This window comes from Nicotiana tabacum, chromosome 19 (assembly GCF_000715075.1).
Source record: "Nicotiana tabacum cultivar K326 chromosome 19, ASM71507v2, whole genome shotgun sequence".
Classification (NCBI taxonomy): Eukaryota; Viridiplantae; Streptophyta; class Magnoliopsida; order Solanales; family Solanaceae; genus Nicotiana; species Nicotiana tabacum.
The window spans coordinates 36,018,630-36,044,151 of NC_134098.1; positions in this window are offsets into that span (position 1 = coordinate 36,018,630).

Below are 25,522 nucleotides of genomic sequence, written 5' to 3' on the forward strand. Positions count from 1 at the left end.
CGACCGCATAGTTATTTCTAACTGACCCAATTAACTGCCTCACTCTGCAGCCATTATGCGGTCTGTAGAGTGGTTTTGCGGTCGCATAATGGATCGCAAAAATGCACTTTTCCGCCAAAAATTTTTCTTTACTTTCCGGTGCATTGTTCAACCTAAAACGTTCGAGTCTCAAACAAGTAAGCCTAGTCCAGCACTATGAAACATTATTTTTTTGCAAACTTTACCGGGCTTTATACTTAAGTACTTCGAAATTTTTGGGGGTGTTACACCTGATATCCATCCTTCTCTTATACTACTTTTGTTAGCCCCATAAGGCATAAATGAGATGGGTGTGGCTAATTGTATATACCTCTGTTACTGTTGAAGGTAATTCAAAATGCTTATATTTCTCAGCTTGAATTGTAAATACTGATAATCTTCATTAACTGTGCGTCTCGTACCCTTCTTCACCTTGCTTCTTTTTCTTATCATGAGCATCATGCAAAATCGAGTTCCTCTAACTTAACTCTTCAACAACTATATCTCTTATCATCTTTCTGGATGTAGGCATCGTCGTATTATGAATAAGATAGAGTTTAAGAAATTGAGTTCTTACAACTGAGCTCTACCACACGATCTAGAGTAAGAAGAAAGAGTGACAGTCCTAAATGCCCTGTAGCCTCATGCTTATAAGTGTGGTGCACAAAACACCCATAAATAAGACTCCACTAGACACGACTTGTAGACTCCCTAGGACAGAACTGCTCTGATACCACTTTTGCCACGACCCAAACCGATGGGCCACGATGGGCACCCTGTACCTAACTCAACCGAGTACCAACATAACATATCTTTCGTATCATTCCATCATAGGTAAATGAACCGGAGTAAAGCATGAGGGAATAAACTTATACATATGACATACTGGCCTATAAGACCCAAAACGCTCACTCGTACACTGAACATAGGACGACAAGGCCATACAACCTTTCATATACATGACATATGTCTACAAGCCTCTAAGAATACATAATTGTCATAAAGGTCGAGACAGAGCCCCGCCATATCAAACAATACACATCTAAATCATACTGACCAAACAAGCAACTCCGGAGCAAATAGAGTGCACCAACATCTTCCGCTAAGTTGATCGCCTACTTGGAGGACTCTCGACCTATCTATCGAGACCTGCGGGCATGAAACACAGGGTCCCCAGGCAAAAGGGACGTCAGTACGAATAATGTACCGAGTATGTAAGGCACATAAATAGGTACATAAAAGACATGGAAGAAATATAGAGTAAATGACTCAATCTGTAAGTCTGGACAACTCTGTAAATCATGAAATACTTATAGTGTCATGCATATGTGTATGAATGTCATGTCGTGCATAAGTACATGTGTTGATAAAATCATCAAGCCTCTAAGGGCATCCCATCATATCATCTCGGTCACTGTGGGCAAAATCATCAACGTATACTAGCTGATCAGGTGGTGGTGCGTATATAATGCCGTAACCTTTTCCCATGTCCCATATATATATAATATACCTATATATATGCGTATATAACGTCGTCTGATCATGGGTCAATGTACATGTATAAATGAATGCAATGCATGAGAAGTACGTCAATAAAATCTCTCGGAACATGATAAGACCATTATACCTCTAATTAATATGATGAAACAAACTTTATCAACTTACGTATTTTCTGAGACCCATGAACAGACGATAGAATAATAAGACATATGGGAATTCAAGAACATAGGCATCTCTAATACTTCTATGAATAGAGTTATTTATGAAAGTTGTGCATTTGCTCGTTTCGTTCGTGTCGCATAGATTATGCCAAAAAGAAAGAAGGGATAGCCTTAATATACCTGAGTCAATTCTCTTGACAATCCCTCTAACATACATCAATTGTGACAACATGTAACGGCAAGATCGGAGTATTAAAAAATCCGTATAATATTCTTGAGAAAGATTACACTGTACTCCGTTATAGTTGCAAAAGCTCACTTTGATTTGAATTGTTGAAGGTCTTGCGTTGCTTATATTCTATATGCAGATGCATATTAAATGACCAAATAACGTGATGAGATTCTTTAAGAGTCATAAAACTCTTAAGTTATAGATAATAACGTGATGTGGATGTGGATAATAACGTGAGTCAGAAGACTCTTAAGTTTAGATTTCTTATACATGAATGTGGGCCCCACTTTATGTGGTGGCTTAACCACATATCCTTCATCTTTGCCAAATAATCCACAAGATTTAAGAGTCATAGGTCTTGGGTGGCTTGCTGCCACGTTAAGGATCTTATCCAATAATTAGCAAATAATTATCTTAATTAATTGTTAATCTCTCACTTAATTTAATAATTACCTGATTATCCACATAATTAAGAATGATCTCAAATTACTTATAATATTACTCACTTTAAACACACCTTATACACCTTACTATAATGGCCATGTGGTACCTTGTATGATACTTGTCCATAAATACCAAGTACTTTAACTCGGGCCGTATTTTATTCCAAAATGTCAAACTTCGACGAAATTCATTTTATTCGATGTGATTACCCTCTCAACTTCACGAATTTACTCATCACTTGTTTGAAATAGTATAATTCTTATAATCTCAAAATAATCTCATTCCCGATCTTACGTTGATTAGATTATGACGAAATTTTAACGTACAAAAATGCGGGATGCAACATCTTGTTTTTCCGAGCTTCTATCAATTTACTTATGGCATACTTTCACATACAAAAATATGGGGTGTAAAACGTATTTTGGTTCCGGAGCCCGGTACAGGTCCACTATAATATTTATGACATATCTCTTGAACTTGGTGAGAAACATAGTTTATTTTACATGATTTGGATGTTCGGTTGTGAAAATAAAAGTTTTATAGTCTTCTTGAAAATTTTCTTTGATTTGGTGTTCAATTCATAGTTCTAGGTGTTATTTTGGCGATTGGATCGTGCAAGCAAGTTCGTATGATGATTTAGGACTTGTGTACATGTTTGGTTTGGAGCCCCGAGGGCTCGGGTGAGTTTCTGATAGGCTACAGAGTGTTTTGAACTTAGAAAACATAATAGCTACTGCAAACTGATCTGCAGACTTCGCATATGCGAGGTCTGGCTCGCAAATGCGAGCCTCGCATTTGCGAAGAGACCATCGCATTTGCGAGCAGTGGGCTGGGGTGAAGACCTTCGCATTTGCGATCCTGGCCGTCTGCATTTGCGAACACTGGTTCGCATTTGCGAAGGCAACAAACATATCCATTCTTCGAGCGATCACTGGGTCGCATTTGCGGTCAAGCCTTAGTTCGCATTTGTGAAGAATGCAGAGGTGTGATGTTTCTCGCATTTGCGATGAAATCTTCGCATTTGCGGGCTTCGCATTTGCGAAGCCCAGGTCGCAAATACGACATCTGCAGCTGAACAAATATGACTTAGACGGGATTTTTGGTTCATTTCTAAAATTTTCAAAACCTAAAACATTAGAGGCGATTTTTCCAAGACTTCTTCTTCCCCAAATCTTTGGTAAGTGATTCTAACCTATTTCCTTTCAATCTTTCACTAATTTTCCTAAGATTTCAACCTAAAATTTAAGTTTTTCATGGTGGAATCAGGGGTTTTTGGGTAGAAACTAGGGATTTGGTAAATTGGGGATTTAGACCTCAAATTGAGATCGGATTCCAAAATAAATTATACAACCGGGCTCCGGGGTGAATGGGTTAATCGGGTTTTGGTCCAAATTTCGGGTTTGGACCAAGCAAGCTCGGGAGTTGACTTTTGTTGACTTTTTCAATAATGGCCTAAATTGAATTCTTTACAATCGTGGGTAATTCCTAAGGCTTAATTTGAATCGTTTGGTTGGTAAATTGCTAGATTTTATTAGTTCGGAGGCTTGTTTGAAAGGAAGGAAAAGCCGTGGTTGAACTTTGAGTTTGGTCTTCGGAGCGAGGTAAGTGTCGTGGTTAACCTTGACTTGAGGGAATAGGACTTGTTTGTCTTCTTGATACATTTTTTGATGTTGGATACAACGTATATATGAGGTGACGAGTACTTATGCGTTGTTGTCGGGTTAAAGCATGCGGGTGAGACTTGGTTTCTTGTAATTATTGCCTTCTTTGATCATGTTATCCATGTTAGACTAGTATTGTTAAATTGATCGTCCTTACCATATTTACGGATCTTTGGTGATAATTGAGTATTGATTTCAAAGTTGAGGTTAGTATTGTGGAACCAAATGTTGAAGTAAGGCTTGTTCTTGTTATTCTATCTCCCTGTTGTTATTTGATCATTGCTTTATGGTAAGGGAGAGTGTTAATGCATGAAGGGTGATGTCGTGCCGTTTCTATTGATTTATATGGTGAGAATGAGAGTAAAATCACGAAGGGTGATGCCGTGCCACACGGTGAGAGTAAAAGCACGAAGGGTGATATCGTGCCATGTTATGAGAGCTAATGCACGAAGGGTGATGCCGTGCCATTTCTATTGGTTTATATAGTGAGGTTGAGAGTAAAAACACGAAAGGTGATGCCGTGCATTTTCTTTTGCTGTGTTTACTTACTCTTATTGGTTCAAGGTATAATGGTTGCTCAAGTTTTCATTTATGATGTGATTCTCTATCTTGTATTCCCCTCAGTATGTTTCCCCTCCCTATATTACTTGTCTAGGTTTTACTTGCCATTATTTTTGCACATATACTGTTAAAACTGCACAAGTTTGTTATATAGGTGTCTTGTCATAACCTCATCACTACTTCGTCTAAGTTAGGCTCGACACTTACCAGTACATGGGGTCAGTTGTACTGATACTGTACTCTGCACTTCTTGTGCAGATTTTGGTACCGACACTAGCTGATCATGAGGCTTAGCAGCTTGGATTTGCTGTCAAGAGACCCAAGGTAGATCTGTTGGTGTCCGCAAACCCTGGAGTCTCTTCCTAGTTTTATCATTTACTGTTTTCTTACTTCAAAACAATGTATTTTCCCTTTTTAGACTGTGTTTGTAGTAAATCATAGTAGCTCGTGAGTTATGACTCCAGATCCGGGTGGTAGTAATTAATGAAGTTTTTATATCATTCCGCACTCGCTGTATTTCAATTTTTGCTTATTTGCTGTTATCTACTGAATTGAATAAGGATTGGCTTAATAATTCTCTAACGTCGACTTGCCTAGAAAGTGGAATGTTAGGCGCCATCACGGTCCCGACGGTGAGAATTCCGGGTCGTGAAATTAATGTGCTATAAAATATGGATGCCGATTGCCTCCACTAATATAAAGCTCCCGATTGTCCCTGTGATCGCATCTCTTCTCCTCCACCCATCTAAATTTTTTCTCTTTCAAACATAGGAAAAAATTGATTAAATATTATTGATGTATCTAAACAGTTAATAAATTGACCTTGTTCAACATCAATTCTATTAGTCAAAACCTAACAGCTTGCAAATATCTATACAAACTTTCATGGATTAAAAATAGTAAACATCCAAGAGATATTATCATCTTAGGTATCATTTATAATCTTAGTTGTCTTGACAATATCAACCAGATCAATATAATAAAAAAGATTTCATTTAGCATTAGATATAAAAATCTCCAAGAGAAAATTCCATGATATTTCTGATAATTATCAACTAATTCGCATTCTAGTTAAATTGAGACTAATGGAGTTATCATTACGGAACAAGAATATCGTATGGTTTGCTTTTCACATTTTTGTATAGTGTTTTTTCCAAACGATTTCCTTTCTTTTCATCAATTAATAATAAAAAATCAACACTAAAATTTACACTCACTCGTTTCGCCATAAACCATTTATGTTCTAATAATGAGTAATTCCACTTAATCCCTTACTTTTTAATTGTTGGAAAATAATATTCATTCTATCTTTAAATGAGAATAATAACCCCATTGAACAATATTTTCATCCAATCTTCGTGGTTCGTACGCTTATTTCTAATCTGTCTAGTGAAGAGGAAATTCTACAGTTTTGTTTTTTTGGGACGTGGAGCAGATTTAAGGAATACATATTTTTCAATTTGTATTCCTTTCTTTTTCCTCGTTATATAAGAAGCAAGTTTCTTAATGTTACCTGTCTTCTTATGATATGGAGATAAAACAGATAATTGGAGAATGGCATTTTATTGTTATGGTTGCTTTTCTCTTTCTTTTTCTTTTTCGTTTTCAGTATCATAATTTTTTTTTCCAATAATAACAATAACTAAGATTTATTACAAAAATAAAGAGAGATGTATATTTGTCTTTTATATTTCCTTTTTTTCATTCAAATAGATTGTGATGACCCAAAAGGTCATCTTATGTTATAGAACTCGAATTTGCGCTCTTAAACCTAAAAAATCTCATTTTTACCCTCCTCAATTTGCGTGCACAGTCCGGGCGTGTTTCCGAAAAACTTTTATGTTGAAAATTGATAAAAATAAGAATTTTTGCCTTAAAAGTTGATTCTAGTTGACTTCGGTCAATATTTTGGTAACGGGCCCGGATCAGTATTTTGACGATTCCGGTGGGTCCGTATCGAATTATGAGACCTGGGCATATGCCCGGAATCGAATTCGGAGGTCCCCAACTCGAGTTATGCATTTTTGATGAAAATTAAAAGTCTGAAAATTAATTATTTTTAAGAATTGATTGATGTTGGGCATTGTTAGTACCGGATATGTATTTTGGTTTTAGAGCCCGATACAGGTTCATTATAATATTTAAGACTTGTCTGTGAAATTTGGTGAGAAACGGAGTTGATTAGACGTGATTCGGACGTCCAGTTGAAAAGATAGGAATTTTAAAGTGTTCTTGAGAATTTTATTTGATTTGGTGCTAAATTCGTAATTCTAGGTGTTATTTTGGCGATTTGATCACGCGAGCAAGTTCGTATGATGTTTTTAGACTTGTGTGCATATTTGGTTTGGAGCCCCGAGGGCTCGGGTGAGTTTCAGATAGGTCACGAGATGCTTTGAACTTGGAAAATCTGGTATTTTGCTGCAGCAGGTGTTCTGGCATGTCCTTCTTCGCGTTCGCGAAGGTACTCTCGCGAACGCGAAGAGTAAACTGGTCAGCTGAAATTTTTTTTTTCGCGAACGTGAAGTTTTGGTCGCGAACGAGAAGCGATGGGGGCGTTACCCTTCGCGAACGCGACCAGCTCCTCGAGAATGTGTAGTGTTAGGCACACCTGGGGGAGAGTCGGTGATCCTTCATCGCGAACGCGAGCATGGTCTCGCGAACGCGAAGGCCAGTGGGTAACCATCACGAACGCGAGCAAGGTCTCGCGAACGCGAAGGCTTGGCAGCCGATACTCTTCGCGAACGCGACAGTGGCCTCGCGAACGTGATGCACACTGTCGCCCAACACTTAAAACAGAATCAAACATGGGATTTAGCCATTTTTCCACATTTTTAAGAACCAAACGGTCTAGAGGTGATTTTCAAGAGTTATTTTCTTCCCCAAAGTATTGTTAAGTGATTCTAAATCATTTTCTTTCAATTACTCATTTTATTTCATGAATTATTAACCTAAAATCTAGAGTTTCCATGGTAGAATTAGGGATGTTGGGTAGAAACTAGGGATTTCAGAAATTTGGGAATTTAGACCTCAATTTGAGGTCGGATTCCAAAACTAATTACATATTCGGGCTCGGGGGTGAATGAGTAAAAGAATTTTGGTCCGAACCTCGGGTTTTGACCAAGCGGGCCCGGGGTCGATTTTTTGACTTTTTGGAGGAAAATTTGGGAAATTTAATTTATGCAATATAATTGATTCCTTTAGCAATATTTAATATTATTGAGTCATTTTTGAATAGATACGAGTGGTTTGGAGGTGAATTCCAAAGGAAAAGTTGTGATTGAGTATTAAGTGGCCTTCGAAGCGAGGTAAGTGTTGTGTCTAACTTTGACATGAGGGAATCAGGAACCTCAGACTATTTATTATGTGAAATTCATTTGAGCGGCGTATATGTGAGGTGACGAGTACTTATGTGCCACCAATTTAACTGTTTTCCATGTTTCTTTTGTTTTTCTTATATTGTCTCTTTCCTATGCCTAATTGCTACGTGTTTAGACTAGTGTTGTTAAATTGATTGTTCTTATCATGTTCATGGACCTTCTAGTGATAATTGAATATTTATTTCGAAAATTGAGATTTATATTTTGGAACTAAATGTTTAGGTAAGGTTTGTACTTGTTATTCTATCTCCCTGTTGTTATTTATGCATTGCATTATGGTAAGGGAGAGTGTTAATGCACGAAGGGTGATGCCGTACCATATTGTGAGTGTTAATGCACGAAGGGTGATGCCGTGCCATATTGTGAGTGTTAATGCACGAAGGGTGATGTCGTGCCATGATATGAGAGTTAATGCACGGAGGGTGATGCCGTGCCGTTTCTATTGATTTTATGGTGAGATTGAGAGTAAAAGCACGAAGGGTGATGCCGTGCATTTTTCCTTTACTGTATTCGTTGTTTCTGTTGATTCATAGTACATTGGTTGTTCCAGTTATCATTCTGTTATTGTTCTTTATCTTGTATTTTCCCCAGCATGTTTCCCCCTCCCGTTATTTCCTGTCTAGTTCTTCATTTCTGTTATTTGCATATACATTGTTGAATTGTACAGGTTGATATGTAGGTACCTTGCCTTAGCCTCGTCACTACTTCATCGAGGTTAGGCTCGACACTTACCAGTACATGGGGTCGGTTGTACTAATACTGCACTCTGCACTTTCTGTGCAGATTTTGGTACCGGCTCGGGTTGATCGAGATTTTGCTATTGGACCGCTATTCGGAGATTCAAGGTAGATCTGTCGGCGTTCACAGACCTTGAAGTCCCCGTCTATCTTTTATGTTCTACTGTTTTTTTTATTCAGACAGTTGTATTTCTTTCACACTATTACTAGTAGTGAATTCTAGAATGCTCGTGAATTGTGACTCCAGATCCGGGTAGTAGTAATTAATGTAGTCTTTATATTATTCCGCACTCATTATATTTCACCTTAGCTAATTTGTAGTTATTTACTGAATGGGATAAGAATTGGTTTAATGATTCTCTAACGTTGGCTTTCCTAGCAAGTGAAATGTTAGGCGCCATCACGGTCCCGATGGTGGGAATTCCGGGTCATGACAATTTGGTATCATAGCGCTAGGTTGCCTAGGTCTCACGATTCACGAGCAAGCTTAGTAGAGTCTGGAGGATCGGTACAGAGACGTCTGTGCTTATCTTCCGGAGGCTATGAAGTTTAGGAACAAATTTCACTTTTATTCTTCTCTATCGTGCGATGTTGTTTTCTCAATACTGATTGAACTCTTCTACTCTTATTCTCTCGTAGATGGCGAGAACACGTATCGCTTCCTCAACTGAGCAGCAGCCAGAGCCTCCAGTGGCAGCTCCTATGCGGGGTAGAGGTCGGGGCCGAGGCCGTGCCAGAGGTCGAGGTAGGGGCAGGGCTCAGTCCAGAGCCCGAGCAGCAGCCCCAGCAGTGGAGCCTCAGATAGAACTCAACGAGGAGGTCCCAGCCCAGACTGTTCCTGTCGGGCCAGCTCAGGTTCCGGAGGGGTTCATTGCCACTCCAGTACTTCAGGAAGCTTTGGTCCGTTTGGTGGGCCTTATGGAGAGTGTGGCCCAGACTGGCGCATTTTCCATGGCACCAGTCGTCTCTCAAGCTGGAGGAGGAGCCCAGACTCCCACTACTCCCACTCCGAAGTAGATAGCTCCTCAGTATCAGGCTCCAACAGCTTATCCAGTCGGAGTAGTTTAGCCGGTTGTTGCGGCACAGGCCGGAGATGGGCCAGCTATGTCTTCTAAGGCTTTGTGGAGATTGGACAGGTTTACCAAGCTCTTCCCAGTTCACTTCAGTGGTGCTACTTCAGAGGATCCCCAGGAGTATCTTGACAGCTGTCACGAGGTTCTATGAAATATGGGTATAGTGGAGACCAATGGAGAAATCGTGGAGAGATTATTTGTTGACCAGACCAGCTGGGTCGCATGATTTTACTTGGGACCAGTTCTCTCAGCTCTTCCTAGAGAAGTTTCTGCCTGTCACATTGAGATAAGAGCGTCGCCGTCAGTTTAAGTGTCTCCAGCAGGGCAGTATGACTGTTACTCAGTATGAGACTCGTTTTGTGGATTTGGCCCGTCATGCTATTATTCTGCTTCCCACCGAGAGAGAGAGAGAGAGAGAGAGAGAGAGAGAGAGAGAGGGTGAGGAGGTTTATTGACGGACTTGCTCAGCCTATTAGATTGTAGATGGCTAAGGAGACTGGGAGTGAGATTTCTTTTCAGGCGACTGCTAATGTCGACAGACGAGTGGAGATTGTTCTTGCTCAGGGAGGTCAGGGATCTGACAAGAGACCTCGTTATTCCGGCGAGTTCAGCGGTGCCTCACCTAGAGGCAAGGGTACTTTTGGTAGAGGCCATCCTCCCAGGCTATTTCATTCAGCACTTCAAGCATCCCACGGTGCCTCAGGTGGTCGTGGTCCTCATATGCCTTATTCCAACCAGCTAGCCTACAGTGCATCACCAGCTCCTATTAGTGCACCTCCACTCTAGAGTTATCAGGGTGGTTACTCAGGTCGACAGGGTCAGTTTCAAGGTCAGTAGTCACAGCAGCCGAGGTTATGTTATACTTGTGGTGATCCGAGGAACATTGCTAGATTCTGCCCTTAGACAATGGACATCTCACAGTAGCAGAGTTCTCGTGCCATGGTTCTGGCACCAGTTGCTGCACCACCTGCTCAGCCAGCTAGAGGCAGGGGTCAGGCAGCCAGAGGTAGAGGTCAGATTATTAGAGGTGGAGGTCAGGCAGTTAGAGGTAGAGACCGGCCAGTTAGAGGTCGTCCCAAGGACGTAGTTCAGAGTGGTGGGGCCCAGCTTTGGTGTTATGCTTTCCCAGCCAGGCCTGAGGCTGAGTCATCTGATGCAGTTATCACATGTACTATTTTAGTTTGCAGTAGAGATGCTTCAGTTCTATTCGATCTGGGATCTACTTACTCCTATGTGTCATCCTATTTTGCTTCATATTTGGTTGTGCCCCGTGATTCTTTGAGTGCTCCTGTGTATGTGTCCACACCAGTGGGGGATGCTATTGTTGTAGATCGTATTTATCGTTCGTGTATGGTCACCATTGGGAGTGTTGAGACTCGTGTAGGTCTTTTAATTCTCGATATGGTTGATTTTGATGTCATACTGGGTATAGATTGGCTGTCACCTTATCATGCTATATTAGATTGTCACGCCAAGAGGATGCCCTTAGCCTTGCAGGGGTTGCCTCGATTAGAGTGGAGAGGGACTCTTGGCCATTCTACCAGCAGGGTTATCTCTTATGTGAAGGCTCGACATATGGTCGAGAAGGGGTATCTAGCTTATTTGGCTTATGTCTGCGATTCTAGTGCGGAGGTTCCTTCCATGGATTCAGTGTTGGTTGTTCGTGAGTTTCCAGAGGTGTTTCCTGTAGACCTGCCGGGGATGCCGCCCGACATGGATATTGATTTTTGCATTGATTTGGCTCTGGGCACTCAGCCCATTTCCACTCCGCCATACCGCATGGCCCTGCCAGAGTTGAAAGAATTGAAAGAACTGTTACAAGATTTGCTTGATAAGGGCTTCATTATACCTAGTATCTCGCCCTGGGGTGCACCTATGTTGTTTGTGAAGAAGAAAGATGGATCAATAAGGATGTGTATAGATTATCGGCAGTTGAACAAAGTCACCATCAAGAACAAGTATCCATTGCCGAGGATTGATGATTTATTTGATCAGCTTCAGGGTGCCAAGGTGTTTTCAGAGATTGATTTGAGATATGGCTACCATCAGTTGAGGATTAGGGAATCCGATGTCCCTAAGATAGCTTTTCGGACTCGGTATAGGCATTATGAGTTTTTAGTGATGTCATTAGGGCTGACAAATGCCCCAGCATCATTCATGGATTTGATGAACCGGGTATTTAAGCCCTACTTGGATTCCTTTGTGATTGTGTTTATTGATGATATATTGATCTACTCCTGCAGCCGGGAGGAGCATGAGCAGCATCTTCGGATCGTTCTTCAGACTCTGAGAGACAACCAGTTATATGCTAAGTTCTCAAAATGCGAGTTTTGGTTGAGTTCAGTTTCTTTCTTGGGTCACGTTGTATCAGCCGAGGGTATTCAGGTGGATCCTAAGAAGATTGAGGTAGTCCAGAACTGGCCTAGACCCACATCAGCTACAGAGATCCGTAGTTTCTTAGGATTGGCTGGTTATTACCGTCGATTTGTGGAGGGGTTTTCATCCATAGCAGCCCCGTTGACCAGGTTGACCCAGAAGGGTGCCTCGTCCGGGTAGTCAGATGAGTGTGAAGCGAGCTTTCAGAAGCTCAAGACAGCTTTGACTACAGCGCTGGTATTGGTGTTACCCATAGGTTCAGGATGGTATACGGTGTATTATGATGTATCCCGAGTTGGACTTGGTGCGGTATTGATGCAGGGTGGCAATGTTATTGCATATGCTTTGCGGCAGCTGAAGGTTCATGAGACGAATTACCCTGTTCATGATCTAGAGCTGGCAGCCATTGTTCACGCGCTGAAGATTTGGAGGCACTATATTTACGGCGTGCCATGTGAGGTATTCACGGATCATCGGAGCTTGCAGTATTTGTTCAAGAAGAAGGAACTCAATTTGAGGCAGATGAGGTGGTTGGAGCTATTGAAAGACTATGATATCACCATATTGTATCATCCCAGGAAGGCCAATGTGGTAGCCGATGCTTTGAGTAGAAAGTCAGCTAGTATGGGTAGCCTTGCTTATATTCCAGTTGGTGAGAGATTGCTTGCATTGGATGTTCAGGCCCTGGCCAACCAGTTCATGAGGTTGGATGTTTCTGAGCCCAGCCGTGTTCTAGCTTATACAGTTGCTCGGTCTTCTTTGTTTGAGCGCATCAGAGATCGGCAGGATAACGATCCTCATTTACTTGTCCTTAGAGACACAGTGCGGCACGGTGGTGCCAAGCAGGTTACTATTGGAGATGATGGAGTTTTTAGGATGCAGGGTCGTATTTGTGTGCCTAATGTGGATGGACTTCGTGAGTTGATTCTTGAGGAGGCTCACAGTTCCCGGTATTCTATTCATCCAGGCGCCGCCAAGATATGTTATTGGTGGAGGAGGATGAAGAAAGACATAGTTGCATATGTAGCTCGATGCCTAAATTGCCAGCAGGTAAAGTGTGAGCATCAGAGACCTGGTGGTTTACTTTAGAGGTTAGAGATTCCTGAGTAGAAGTGGGAGCGTATCACTATGGATTTTATTGTTGGACTCCCACAGACTCAGAGGAAGTTCGATGCAGTTTGGGTCATTGTGGATAGGCTGACCAAGTCAGCGCACTTCATTCCTGTGGCAGTTACTTATTCTTCAGAGCAGTTGGCAAAGATTTACATTCGTGAGATCGTCTGTCTTCACGGTGTGCCCGTGTCTATCATTTCTGATCGAGGTACGCAGTTCACCTCGCACTTCTGGAGGGCAGTATAGTGTGAGTTGGGTAAGCGAGTTGAGTTGAGCACAACATTTCATCCTCAGACGGACGGGCAGTACGAGCGCACTATTCAGATCTTGGAGGATATGCTCCGCGCTTGTGTTATAGACTTCAGAGGATCGCGGGATCAGTTCTTGCCCCTTGCAGAGTTCACCTACAACAACAGCTACCAGTCGAGCATTCAGATGGCTCCCTATGAGGCATTATATGGTAGGTGGTGCCGGTCGCCAGTTGGGTGGTTCGAGCCGGGAGAGGCTCGGTTGTTGGGCACAGACTTAGTACAGGATGCCTCGGATAAGATCAATATTATTCAGGATCGACTTCGCACAGCTCAGTCCAGGCAAAAGAGTTATGCCGACCGTAGAGTTCATGATGTTGCATTCATGGTCGGGGAGAGAGTATTGCTTCGGGTATCACCCATGAAGGGTGTAATAAGGTTCGGAAAGAAGGTCAAGTTGAGCCCTAGGTATATCAGACCTTTTGAGATTCTGGAGAGAGTGGGAGAGGTGGCTTACAGGCTTGCGTTGCCACCTAGTTTAGCAATTGTTCATCCGGTATTCCATGTGTCAATGCTTCAAAAGTATCACGGCGATCCGTCCCATGTGTTAGATTTTAGCTCTGTCTAGTTGGACAAGGATTTGACTTACGAGGATGAGCCGGTGGCTATTCTAGCCCGACAAGTTCGCCAGTTAAGATCAAAGAGTTACCCTTCAGTTCGAGTGCAGTAGAGAGGTCAGCCTATTGAGGCAGCTACTTGGGAGTCCGAGTCCGATATGCGGAGTAGATATCCCCACCTTTTCACCAGCCCAGGTACTTTTCTATGTCCGTTCGAGGACGAACGATTATTTTAGAGGTGGATAATATGATGACTCAAAAAGTCATCTTATGTTTTAACCTCCTCGATTTGCGTGCGCAGTCCCGCTGTGTTTCCGTAAAACTTTTATGTTGAAAATTGATGAAAATAAGAATTTTTGCCTTAAAAGTTGATTTTAGTTGACTTTGGTCAACAATTTTAGTAAACGGGCATGGATCAGTGTTTTGACGATCACGGTTGGTCCGTATCGAATTATGGGACCTGGGCGTATGCCCGGAATAGAATTCGGAGGGGAACCCCAACTCGAGTTATGAATTTTTTATGAAAATTAAAAGTTTAAAAATTAATTATTTTTAAGAATTGATTGATGTTGGGCATTATTAGTACCAGGTCTGTGTTTTGGTTCCGGAGCTCGGTACAGGTTCATTATAATATTTATGACTTGTCTGTGAAATTTGGTGAGAAACGAAGTTGATTTGACGTGATTCAGACGTCCAGTTGAGAAGATAGGAATTTTAAAGTGTTCTTGAGAATTTCATATGATTTGGTGCTAAATTCGTAATTCTAGGTGTTATTTTGGCGTTTTGATCACGCGAGCAAGTTTGTATGATGTTTTTAGACTTGAGTGCATGTTTGGTTTGGAGCCCCGAGGGCTCGGTTAAGTTTCAGATAGGCCACAGGATGTTTTGGACTTAGAAAATCTAGTATTTTGCTGCAGCAGGTGTTCTGGCATGTCCTTCTTCGCGTTCGCGAAGGTACTCTCGCGAACGCGAAGAGTAAACTGGTCAGCTGGAATTTTCTTCTTTGCTATCGCGAAGGCTTGGTCGCAAAAGCGAAGTAATGGGGGCGTTACCCTTCGCGAACGCGACCAGCTCCTCGCGAACGCGTAGTGTTAGGCACACCTGGGGGAGAGACAATGATCCTTCATTGCGAACGTGAGCATGGTCTCGCGAACGCGAAGGCCAGGGGTAACCATCGCGAACGCGAGCAAGGTCTCACGAACACGAAGGCTTGGCAGCCGATACTCTTCGCGAACGCGATAGTGGCCTCGCGAACGCGATGCACACTGTCGCCCAACACTTAAAACAGAATCAAACACAGGATTTAGCCATTTTATCACATTTTCAAGAACCAAACGGACTAGAAGCGATTTTCAAGAGTTATTTTCTTCCCCAAAGTGTTAGTAAGTGATTCTAAATCATTTTCTTTCAATTACCTATTTTATTTCATGAATTATCAACCTAAAATCTAGAGTTTTCATAGTAGAATTAGGGGTGTTGGATAGAAACTAGGGATTTCGAAAATTTAGGGATTTAGACCTCAATTTGAGGTCGGATTCCAAAAAAATTATATATCCGGGCTCGGGGATGAATGGGTAAATGAATTTTGATTCGAACCTCGGGTTTTGACCAAGCGGGGCCGGGGTCGATTTTTGACTTTTTGGAGGAAAATTTAGGAAATCTAAATTTATGCAATATAATTGATTCCTTTAGCAATATTTGATATTATTGAGTCATTTTTGAATAGATACGAGTGGTTTGGAGGTGAATTCTGAAGAAAAAGCTGTGATTGAGTATTAAGTGGCTTTCGGAGCGAGGTAAGTGTTCTGTCTAACTTTGATTTGAGGGAATCAGGAACCTCAGACTATTTATTATATGAAATTCATGTGAGCGACATATATGTGAGGTTATGAGTACTTATGCGCCGCCAATTGACCTGTTTTCCATGTTTCCTCCGTTTTTCTTATATTGTCTCTTTCCTATGCCTAATTGCTACGTGTTTAGACTAGTGTTGTTAAATTGACTGTTCTTATCATGTTCATGGACCTTCTGGTGATAATTGAGTATTTATTTTGAAGATTGAGATTTATATTGTAGAACAAAAATGTTGAGGTAAGGCTTGTACTTGTTATTTTATCTCCCTATTGTTAATTGTTCATTGCATTATGGTAAGGGAGAGTGTTAATGCACGAAGGGTGATGCCGTGCCATATTGTGAGTGTTAATGCACGAAGGGTGATGCAGTGCTATATTGTGAGTGTTAATACACGAAGGGTAATACCGTGCCATACTGTGAGTGTAAAAGCACGAAGGGTGATGCCGTGCCATATTGTGAGTGTTAATGCACGAAGGGTGATGCCGTGCCATGATATGAGAGCTAATGCACGAAGGGTGATGCCGTGCATTTTTTCTTTACTGTATTCGTTGTTTCTGTTGATTCATAGTACATTGGTTGTTTCAGTTATTATTTTGTTGTAGTTCTTTATCTCGTATTTCCCCTAGCATGTTTCCCCCTCCCGATATTTCCTGTCTAGCTTTTCATTACTGTTATTTGTATATACATTGTTAAATTGTACAGGTTGATTTGTAGGTGCCTTGCCTTAGCCTCGTCACTACTTCGTCGAGGTTAGGCTCTACACTTAGCAGTACATGGGGTCGGTTGTACTGATACTGCACTCTACACTTTCTATGCAGATTTTGGTACCGGCTCGGGTTGATCGAGATTTTGCTATTGGACCGCTATCCGGAGACTCAAGGTAGATCTGTCGGCATTCATAGACCTTGAAGTCCCCGTCTATCTTTCCTGTTCTACTGTTTCTTTTATTCAGACAATTATATTTATTTCAGATTATTACTCGTAATGAATTCTAGAATGCTCGTGAATTGTGACTTCAGATCCGGGTAGTAGTAATTAATGCAATCTTTATATTATTTCGCACTCATTATATTTCACCTTTAGCTAATTTGCTGTTATTTACTAAATGAGATAAGAATTGGTTTAATGATTCTCTAACGTTGGCTTGTCTAGCAAGTGAAATGTTAGGCGCCATCACGGTCTCGTCGGTGGAAATTCCGGGTCGTGACACAGATTTTCCTCTTATATTTCAAGTGGGCATAATTTCAGTTGATTTCAAATTTTAATAATAATAACTAAAATACTTAAATATCTTTTGAGGAATTATGTCACTGAGAAACAATAAGATATAAACACAAAATACAGCACATAAAAAATTCTAAAAATCACATTTTATTAAAATAAGAACAACATTGTTCTGCAAATAATTGAACAACCTTTAGACTAACAAAAGGAAAGAAACTGAAACCTAATTAAAATACATGAAGGAAATTAATTACCTCCAACGAAACTCATATTCTGAGCGTGCGACAATAGCTGAAAACCACGTGGAATTGCTATAGTTTGGAAATTCAGGAATAAACTTTTGATTGAGAATGTAAGTGATGATGGAAAATAATTACCTTTAAAGAAATGGTTGAAAACTTATTATTAGAAAATTTAATGAGGCGTAAGATCATGTGGAATTGGTGTAGTTTGTAACTTCAAGAATGTATGTAGACATAATATCTGAAAAGATTGGAACTTGATTCAAATTAGAACTTTCATGCAAATCCGTATTTAGGAAAATATTAGTATAATTATATCCAACATAAATTAGTTAGATAAATATCTATCTATTGAAGGGCTCAGTCGTCACTAAGGTACACGATGACAGAACCAAAACACAGGTTCAAACAAATACACCATAATTAAAATATGATGAAATAACATAAAGTGATGCTCATAAAGAAGAACATGAAACCAAACCAATTACAAAAACTCCAATATTGTTGATCAAAGTTAAGATTTTCTGAAAAAGAACCATATTGAAACAAAATCAGCTCCCAAAGCATTGATACTAATAAGTAATAAGTAATAATAAAAGCAGATTCACTACTCTAATGATGAGCTTTGCAACCAACTAGTCACATATTTAAGATTTCGAAGCTTCCGTGAGTCCCAATCCTCTGTTGCAAACAAATGGTTTTACAGTTGTATGACCAACAAACCGGCCCCTTCATAAACTCGTAATTGTCACGATCCAAAATTCCACCACAGACGTCGTGATGAAACTTAGTATCTAAGACTAGGTAAACCGATTACAATTACATTTCGAGCCATTTTTTTTAAAATATATAATTTAATACAAATATCGAAACCAAAAGCGGAAATAATTATAACAACCTCCCAAGACTGGTAATACTGAGTCAGGAACTCTAACTGAATACATGCAGTGATCTCAAGGATCGAATATACAATATTATTCGAATAAGAGTTGACAGTACAATAAAATGGAAAGACTCCAAGCGACTACGACGACCAGCAGCCCTACCTTGAATCCTTGCGATCACACTCTAATCTCTGCCCGAATCCGATATCACTAATGCCTGGCTCTGCACAAAAATGTGCAGAAGTGTAATATGAGTATACCACAGTCGGTACCCAGTAAGTATCAAGACTAACCTCGGTAGACTAGTGACGAAGTACATTCAAGACACTCACTAATCAAATAACATGTGCAATATAGCAGTATACAATAGTACTGAAAAACAACTAGCAATGATAGCAACAAAATGAAACAGCGATATAAACAGCAAGGCAACAAGAACACCATAATTATTGTTCAAACGAATAAGGAACATGAGTACAACCAATTAAACAAGTCCTTCAAATATAAATCTTTCACATATAATTCTTTCGAATAAATAACTTCCGAATATATTTCTTTTGAATATATTCTGAATCTGACTGCGAAATTTTGAGCGCGGTCCGCGTAATTCCCCACTCTTAGGCAAATTTTTCCAGCAACAGTCCCGTACTGCATAAACAATTCCTACACAAAGCTCACAACCAGTTAGTTTAAAATAAAGTCTGATCTAAGAAGGAAATCAAAGAAGAAAGAAAACACATAGGTTGTCTCCCAAGAAGCACCCGATTTAATGTCGCGGCACGACGCATGTTACCAACATCATTGGAAATTGATCAAGGCTACCATATGGCTGTCATCAAACTTGCCGAGGTAATACTTCACTCGGTGCCCATTAACTCTGAAGATTTCACCATTTTTGGTTTTCAAGTCAAGAGCACCAAACGGAGTCACGTGCACCACCTCAAAGGGGCCACTCCATTTTGACTTGAGCTTTCCCGGAAACAGTCGTAACCGGAAGTTGAATAGAAGAACCAAGTCACCCTCCTTGAATTCTTTGTTCCGGGCATATTTATCATGTAAGTACTTCATCTTGTCCTTATACAAGGACGAGCTGGAATAAGCATGAAATCGGAATTCATCAAGTTCATTGAGTTGCTCTACCCGGAGGTTGGCTGCTACATCCCATTCAAGGTTTAACTTCTTGAGCACCCATATGGCTTCGTGCTCTAACTCAACCGGAAGATGGCATGCTTTCCCAAATACCAACCGGTACGGAGACATACCAATTGGAGTCTTGTATGCAGTTCTATAAGCCCACAAAGCATCGTCAAGTTTTTATGACCAATTCGTCCGGTTTGCATTGACAGTTTTTGATAATATGCTCTTTATCTCCCTGTTGGAGACCTCAACTTGTCCATTAGCCTGGGGATGATAAGGAGTTGACACCTTATGATTGACACCATACTTGGAAAGTAAAGTGTCGAAAGCCTTATTGCAGAAATGAGAACCCCCATCACTGATGATTGCCCGAGGGGTGCCAAACCGTGTGAAGATATTTTTCTTTAGGAACGCCACCACACTCCATGCCTCATTGTTGGGCAAAGCTACAACTTCAACCCACTTGGAAACATAATCAACATTAATCAGAATATAAGTGTTACCATAGGAACTCACAAATGGCCCCATGAAGTCTATCCCCCACACGTCAAAAATATCGATCTCAAGAATAGTGGTGAGAGGCATTTCATCCTTCTTGGAAATTCCACCAGCTCTTTGGCATTCATCACACCTCTTAACAAGCTCACTTGCATATTTATACAGGGTAGGCCAATAAAATCCACAGTTAATAACCTTTGAAGCAGTTCTCGCCCCACCATGATGACCACCGTAGGGCGAGGAATGGCAAGCATCAAGAATATTCATTTGCTCCTCTTTCGGGACACATCTCCGGATCACACCATCATTGCAAATCTTGAAAAGATAGGGCTCGTCCCAATAATAATTCAAGCTGTCCCGTTTGAGTTTCTTCATTTTGTTAGAAGAGAGCTCACTCGGGACAATGCTGGTCACAAGAAAGTTAGCCACATCGGTGAACCAAGGCATACCATTCAAAGACACGGAGAGGAGTTGTTCATCCAGGAACGAATCATTGATTTCGAGGCCATTGTAGGGCCTTCACTCCTCTTCTAAGCAGGACAAGTGGTCCGCCACTTGATTATCACTTCCTTTTTTATCAATGATTTCAAGGTCAAACTCTTGAAGCAGAAGAACCCATCTCATCAACCTAGCCTTCGAGTCCTTCTTGGTCATCAAGTAACGGAGTGCCACGTGATCGGTGTGCACAATCACTTTGGCACCCATGAGATATGGCCTAAACTTTTCCATGGCAAAGAAAATGGCTAATAACTCTTTCTCGGTCACCGTATAATTGACTTGGGAGTCATTCATCATTTTGCTTGCATAATGGTCCGGATGAAATATCTTGTTGACACTTTGCCCCAAAACTGCTCCTACCGCAATGTCACTAGCATCGCACATGAGCTCAAATGGTAAGTTCCAATTGGGTGCGGTGATGATGGGAGTGGTTGTCAATTTATACTTGAGAAGCTCAAAAGCTTTCATGCAATCTTCATTGAACACAAACTTTGCATCCTTTTCTAGCAGCTTGCACAAGGGGTTTACCACTTTTGAGAAATCCTTAATGAACCTTCGGTAGAACCCCGCGTGCCCAAGAAAGCTCCTAACTCCCTTGACGGAAGTAGGAGGAGGGAGTTTTGAAATAACTTCAATCTTTGCTTTGTCCACTTCAATACCGTCCTTGGAGATCTTATGGACGAGGACAATGCCCTTCTCAACCATAAAGTTGCAATTTTTCCCAATTAAGCACTAGATTGGTCTCTTCACATCGGGCCAACACTTTGTCAAGATTATCCAAGCATTCTTCAAATGAGTTCCCCACAACACTAAAATCATCCATGAACACTTCGAGGACGTCCTCCACCATATCCGTAAATATTGCCATCATACACCGCTGAAAGGTAGCCGGTACATTACACAAACCAAATGGCATCCGTGAGAATGCAAATGTGCCATACGGACATGTGAAGGTGGTTTTCTCTTGGTCCTCCGGTGCAATGAGAATCTGGTTGTATCCTGAGTACCCATCCAAAAAGCAATAGTAGGCACGCCCGGCAAGTCTGTCCAATATTTGATCATAAAAAGGGCAATGGAAAGTGGTCTTTGAGGGTCACTTTGTTCAGCTTTCTGTAGTCCATACATACCCTTCATCCGGTGACAGTACGAGTGGGGATCAACTCATTTTTCTCATTTGTGACTACATATATATATATGGGTATGACAGGGCCCAGTCCCATCCTTTATACATTTGTACACTCTATTAGAGGTCTGTAAACAGTCATGTATAGTCGGATAGTATGTGGCCTTGTCAGCTCACCTTACCGTATTTCGTATATATATGTACATATGTCTTTTGGGCACATTTCTCGTGTATGTTATTCACACAATTCAGTAGTTTACTGCCAGATGTTATGCATTTCCTACACTTATTTCATATTTTAGCTTAGCCGTATACTTAGGGGTGCTCGACAGGTAGGCTCGGGCACTCGTCATGGCCCATCGGTTTGGGTCATGACACAACCGATGAACCTCCTTGGCCAATGGCCTTTGATATGCCTCCAAGTGAGCCAAACTACCCATATGTTTCCGGTTAAGAGCATCTGCCACAACATTAGCTTTCCTCGGATGATATAGGATATCGATGTTGTAGTCCTTGAGTAACTCAAGCCATCTTCTCTACCTTAGATTCAATTCTTTCTGCTTGAAAATATATTGAAGGCTCTTATGATCCGTGAATATATCCACATGGACCCCATGCAAATAATTATGCCAAATCTTCAATGTGAAAACCACCGCCGCAAGCTCTAAGTCATGTGTTGGATAGTTCTTTTCATGATTCTTGAGTTGCCTAGCTGATATCACTTTTGTCATGACCCAAACCGATGGGCCGCGACAGGCACCTGGTACCTTACTCAACCGAGTACCAATGTAACGTATCTTTTTGTATCATACTATTATAAATGAGATGGAAAGGCTGCCGTGAGATAACTAGAATAAAACATGAGGGAATACTCGACATAGGACGACCCCACATGTAATACAAACTTATACATATAATGTATGGGCCTATAAGACCAAAATGATCACTCGTACACTGAACATAGGCCGACAAGGCCATACAATCTTCCACGTACATGACATATGTCTACAAGCCTCTAAGAGTAGATAAATACCATAAAGGTCGGGATAGGGTCCCGCCATACTAACCAATACATGTCCAAATCATACTGACTAAATAAGCAACTCCGAAGCAAAATGGAGCGCACCAACACCTTCCGTTGAGCTGATAGCCTACTTGGATGACTCTCAACCTGTCTATCGGGACCTGCGGGCATGAAACGCAGCGTCCCCAGGTAAAAGGGATGTCAGTACAAATAATGTATGGAGTATGTAAGGAATGAAAATTAGTTAAAAAAAGACATGAGAGAAACATGGAGTAAAAGACTCAACATGTAAGTCTGAATAGCTCTGTGAATCATTTCATATTTATAGTGTCATGTATATGCGTATAAATGTCGTACCATGCATAGGTATATGCGTACATAACATCATCAAGCCTCTGAGGGCATCCCATCATACCATCTCGGCCACTGTGGGCAAATTATCAATGTATACCAGTTGACCAGGTGGTGGTGCGTATATAACGTCGTAACCTTTTCCCATATTCCATATACATATAATATACGTGTATATAACGCCATGTGATCTTGGGTCAATGTACATGTATAGATGAATGAAATGCATAAGAAATACGTTAATAAGATTTTTCGGAATGTCATAAGATCAATATGCCTTTTGGATAAACTTTATCAACTACGTATTTTTCTGAGACCCATGAATAGAAGCTATAATAATAATTCACATGGAGAATCAAGAACAGTCATGTATAGTCGGATAGTATGTGGATAGTATAGGCACCCCTTGTACTTCTATGAGTAGTTGTGCGTTTACTCGTTTTGTTTGTATCATATGGATCATGCCAAAAAGAAAGAAGGGATAGCCTTAACATACCTGAGCCGATTCTCTTGGCAATCCCTCTAACCCACGTCAATCACGACAAAATACGTAATGGCGAGATCGAAGTAGGGAAAAATTCGTATGATATTCTTGAGAAAGACTGTACCGTGCTCCCTTAGAATCACAAACCACCTAGCCCTATAGCCCAAGAGTCACCATTTTTATTTTTGGTCCCCAATTCCTCTTGCTTCCACGTGAGGATGGTGTCTCCTTAAGCTTTATCCACAAAATTCAATTACATGCTGATCTCCCACTTAAAAATCTAATAATTAACTAATTACCCACATAATTAAGAATTATCTCAAATTACTTAAAACACTACTTACTTTTAACATACTTTATACACCTTACTATCATGGTCATGTGGTATCTTGTATGGCACTAGTCTATAAATACCGGGTATTATAGCTCGGACCGTATTTTATCCCAAATTGACAACCTTCAACAAAACTCATTTTCTTTGATTCGTTTACCCTCTAACCTTCACGACACTTACTTATCGCCTGTTATAAATAGCATAAATGCTTATAAACTCAAAAATAATCTTATTCCAAAATCTACGTCGATTAACTTACGACGAAACTTTAACGTACGAAAACGCGAAATGTAACACATAATACTTATAACCTCAAAATAATCTTGTCCTTGAACTGGTGTCAATTATCTTACAGCAATTCCAACGTACACTACTACGGGGTGTAACATCGTCGTAATATTGTGAGGTGTAACATTATCCCCCCCTTTGGAACATTCGTCCTCGAATGTTGACTGAGGCACTTATCTGACGTATAACCGGATAGCTCTTACGAATGGTTTTAATACTGTCCTTGCCATCTAGGCAACTCTTCTGTGAATAAATCCAAAGGCCAGGGAATTCCCCCCTTTAGGCCTCTTTCTCACACCACGACTTGTGATCGGAATACTTTCAATCTCGTAATTATTGCTACCTTCTATCATGCAGTCTGTACGACTTTGTCCTTGTATGTGCGCTTATGCGACTCTTCCCTCCTTTTTCCTCCAGCCTTTAGCCAATCTCTAGGCCTCACTTCGTGAACATATATAGAATTATGACAAGCTGTCCCTCAGGGCGTCTATGGCTTTACTACATCTAAGTAGGTTATACTATACCATAACTCTTACTTCAGTTTATTGTTACCGAGGTCTGCTACCAAACTCCAGGTTACTCTCGTTGCTTATCCTATATGTATAAATCTAAGTCCTTTAATGCTTCTTCATTGCTGTTCATCTTAAGAATGATGGCCTAATCTCACCTCATACTTTGTAACTTTTATCCATCTATTGTTGATTCACAATCTACCACTGATAACTTGAAACCTTTTACGTAATACATTGTCACTAGGGCTTACGTCTCATTGGGGAATATCTGCATCCCAATGTGATTCACCTTACGTGGGTATATTAATCTTGTACAATTCATGAAATCCCCTTTTCTTTATCTTTTTTTCTTCAAATCATTACTCAATCGAAGGCCCAAATGTCATCCTTTATCTATCACAATTACACCCTTATTCTACTACCAGGGCAGCATTCCATCTCTTCTAGATGCTATTAGTCTTAGACTCCTTTGAGTTCATTCAGGCTATACTGAGTTTTCTATAATACTTTAGCTTGCAATCTACACATATCTATTTATACTACTCGCAACCTTCCTTCAACTTGCTTGTACCATAGATTTCCTTATGTCATTTTGGAACATCAAGTGAGACATGACATCGTCTCTAACTCTTCTTTACTCTCTTAACTAGACCTCTCGATACCTAAAAACCATAGGCTGGAAGATATGCCACTGACGACACAGCTATCATTCCTGGATACTGAATCCCAGCATTTTTAGCCTTCTATCCGAAGTATGGACTATACACAACCTTCCACATGTGAGTATCTCGTACGTTGTTCATCTTTACCTTACTTACCTTAAAATCTCGCATCACATCTTCTATCTCTTTCATGACCTCTCTTCCACATAGGTATAATTCACATCCACGACTTGAAGCTCTATTATAATACTTGCACCTCTGGTGCATACACAATCTGGTGGAAGCTTCA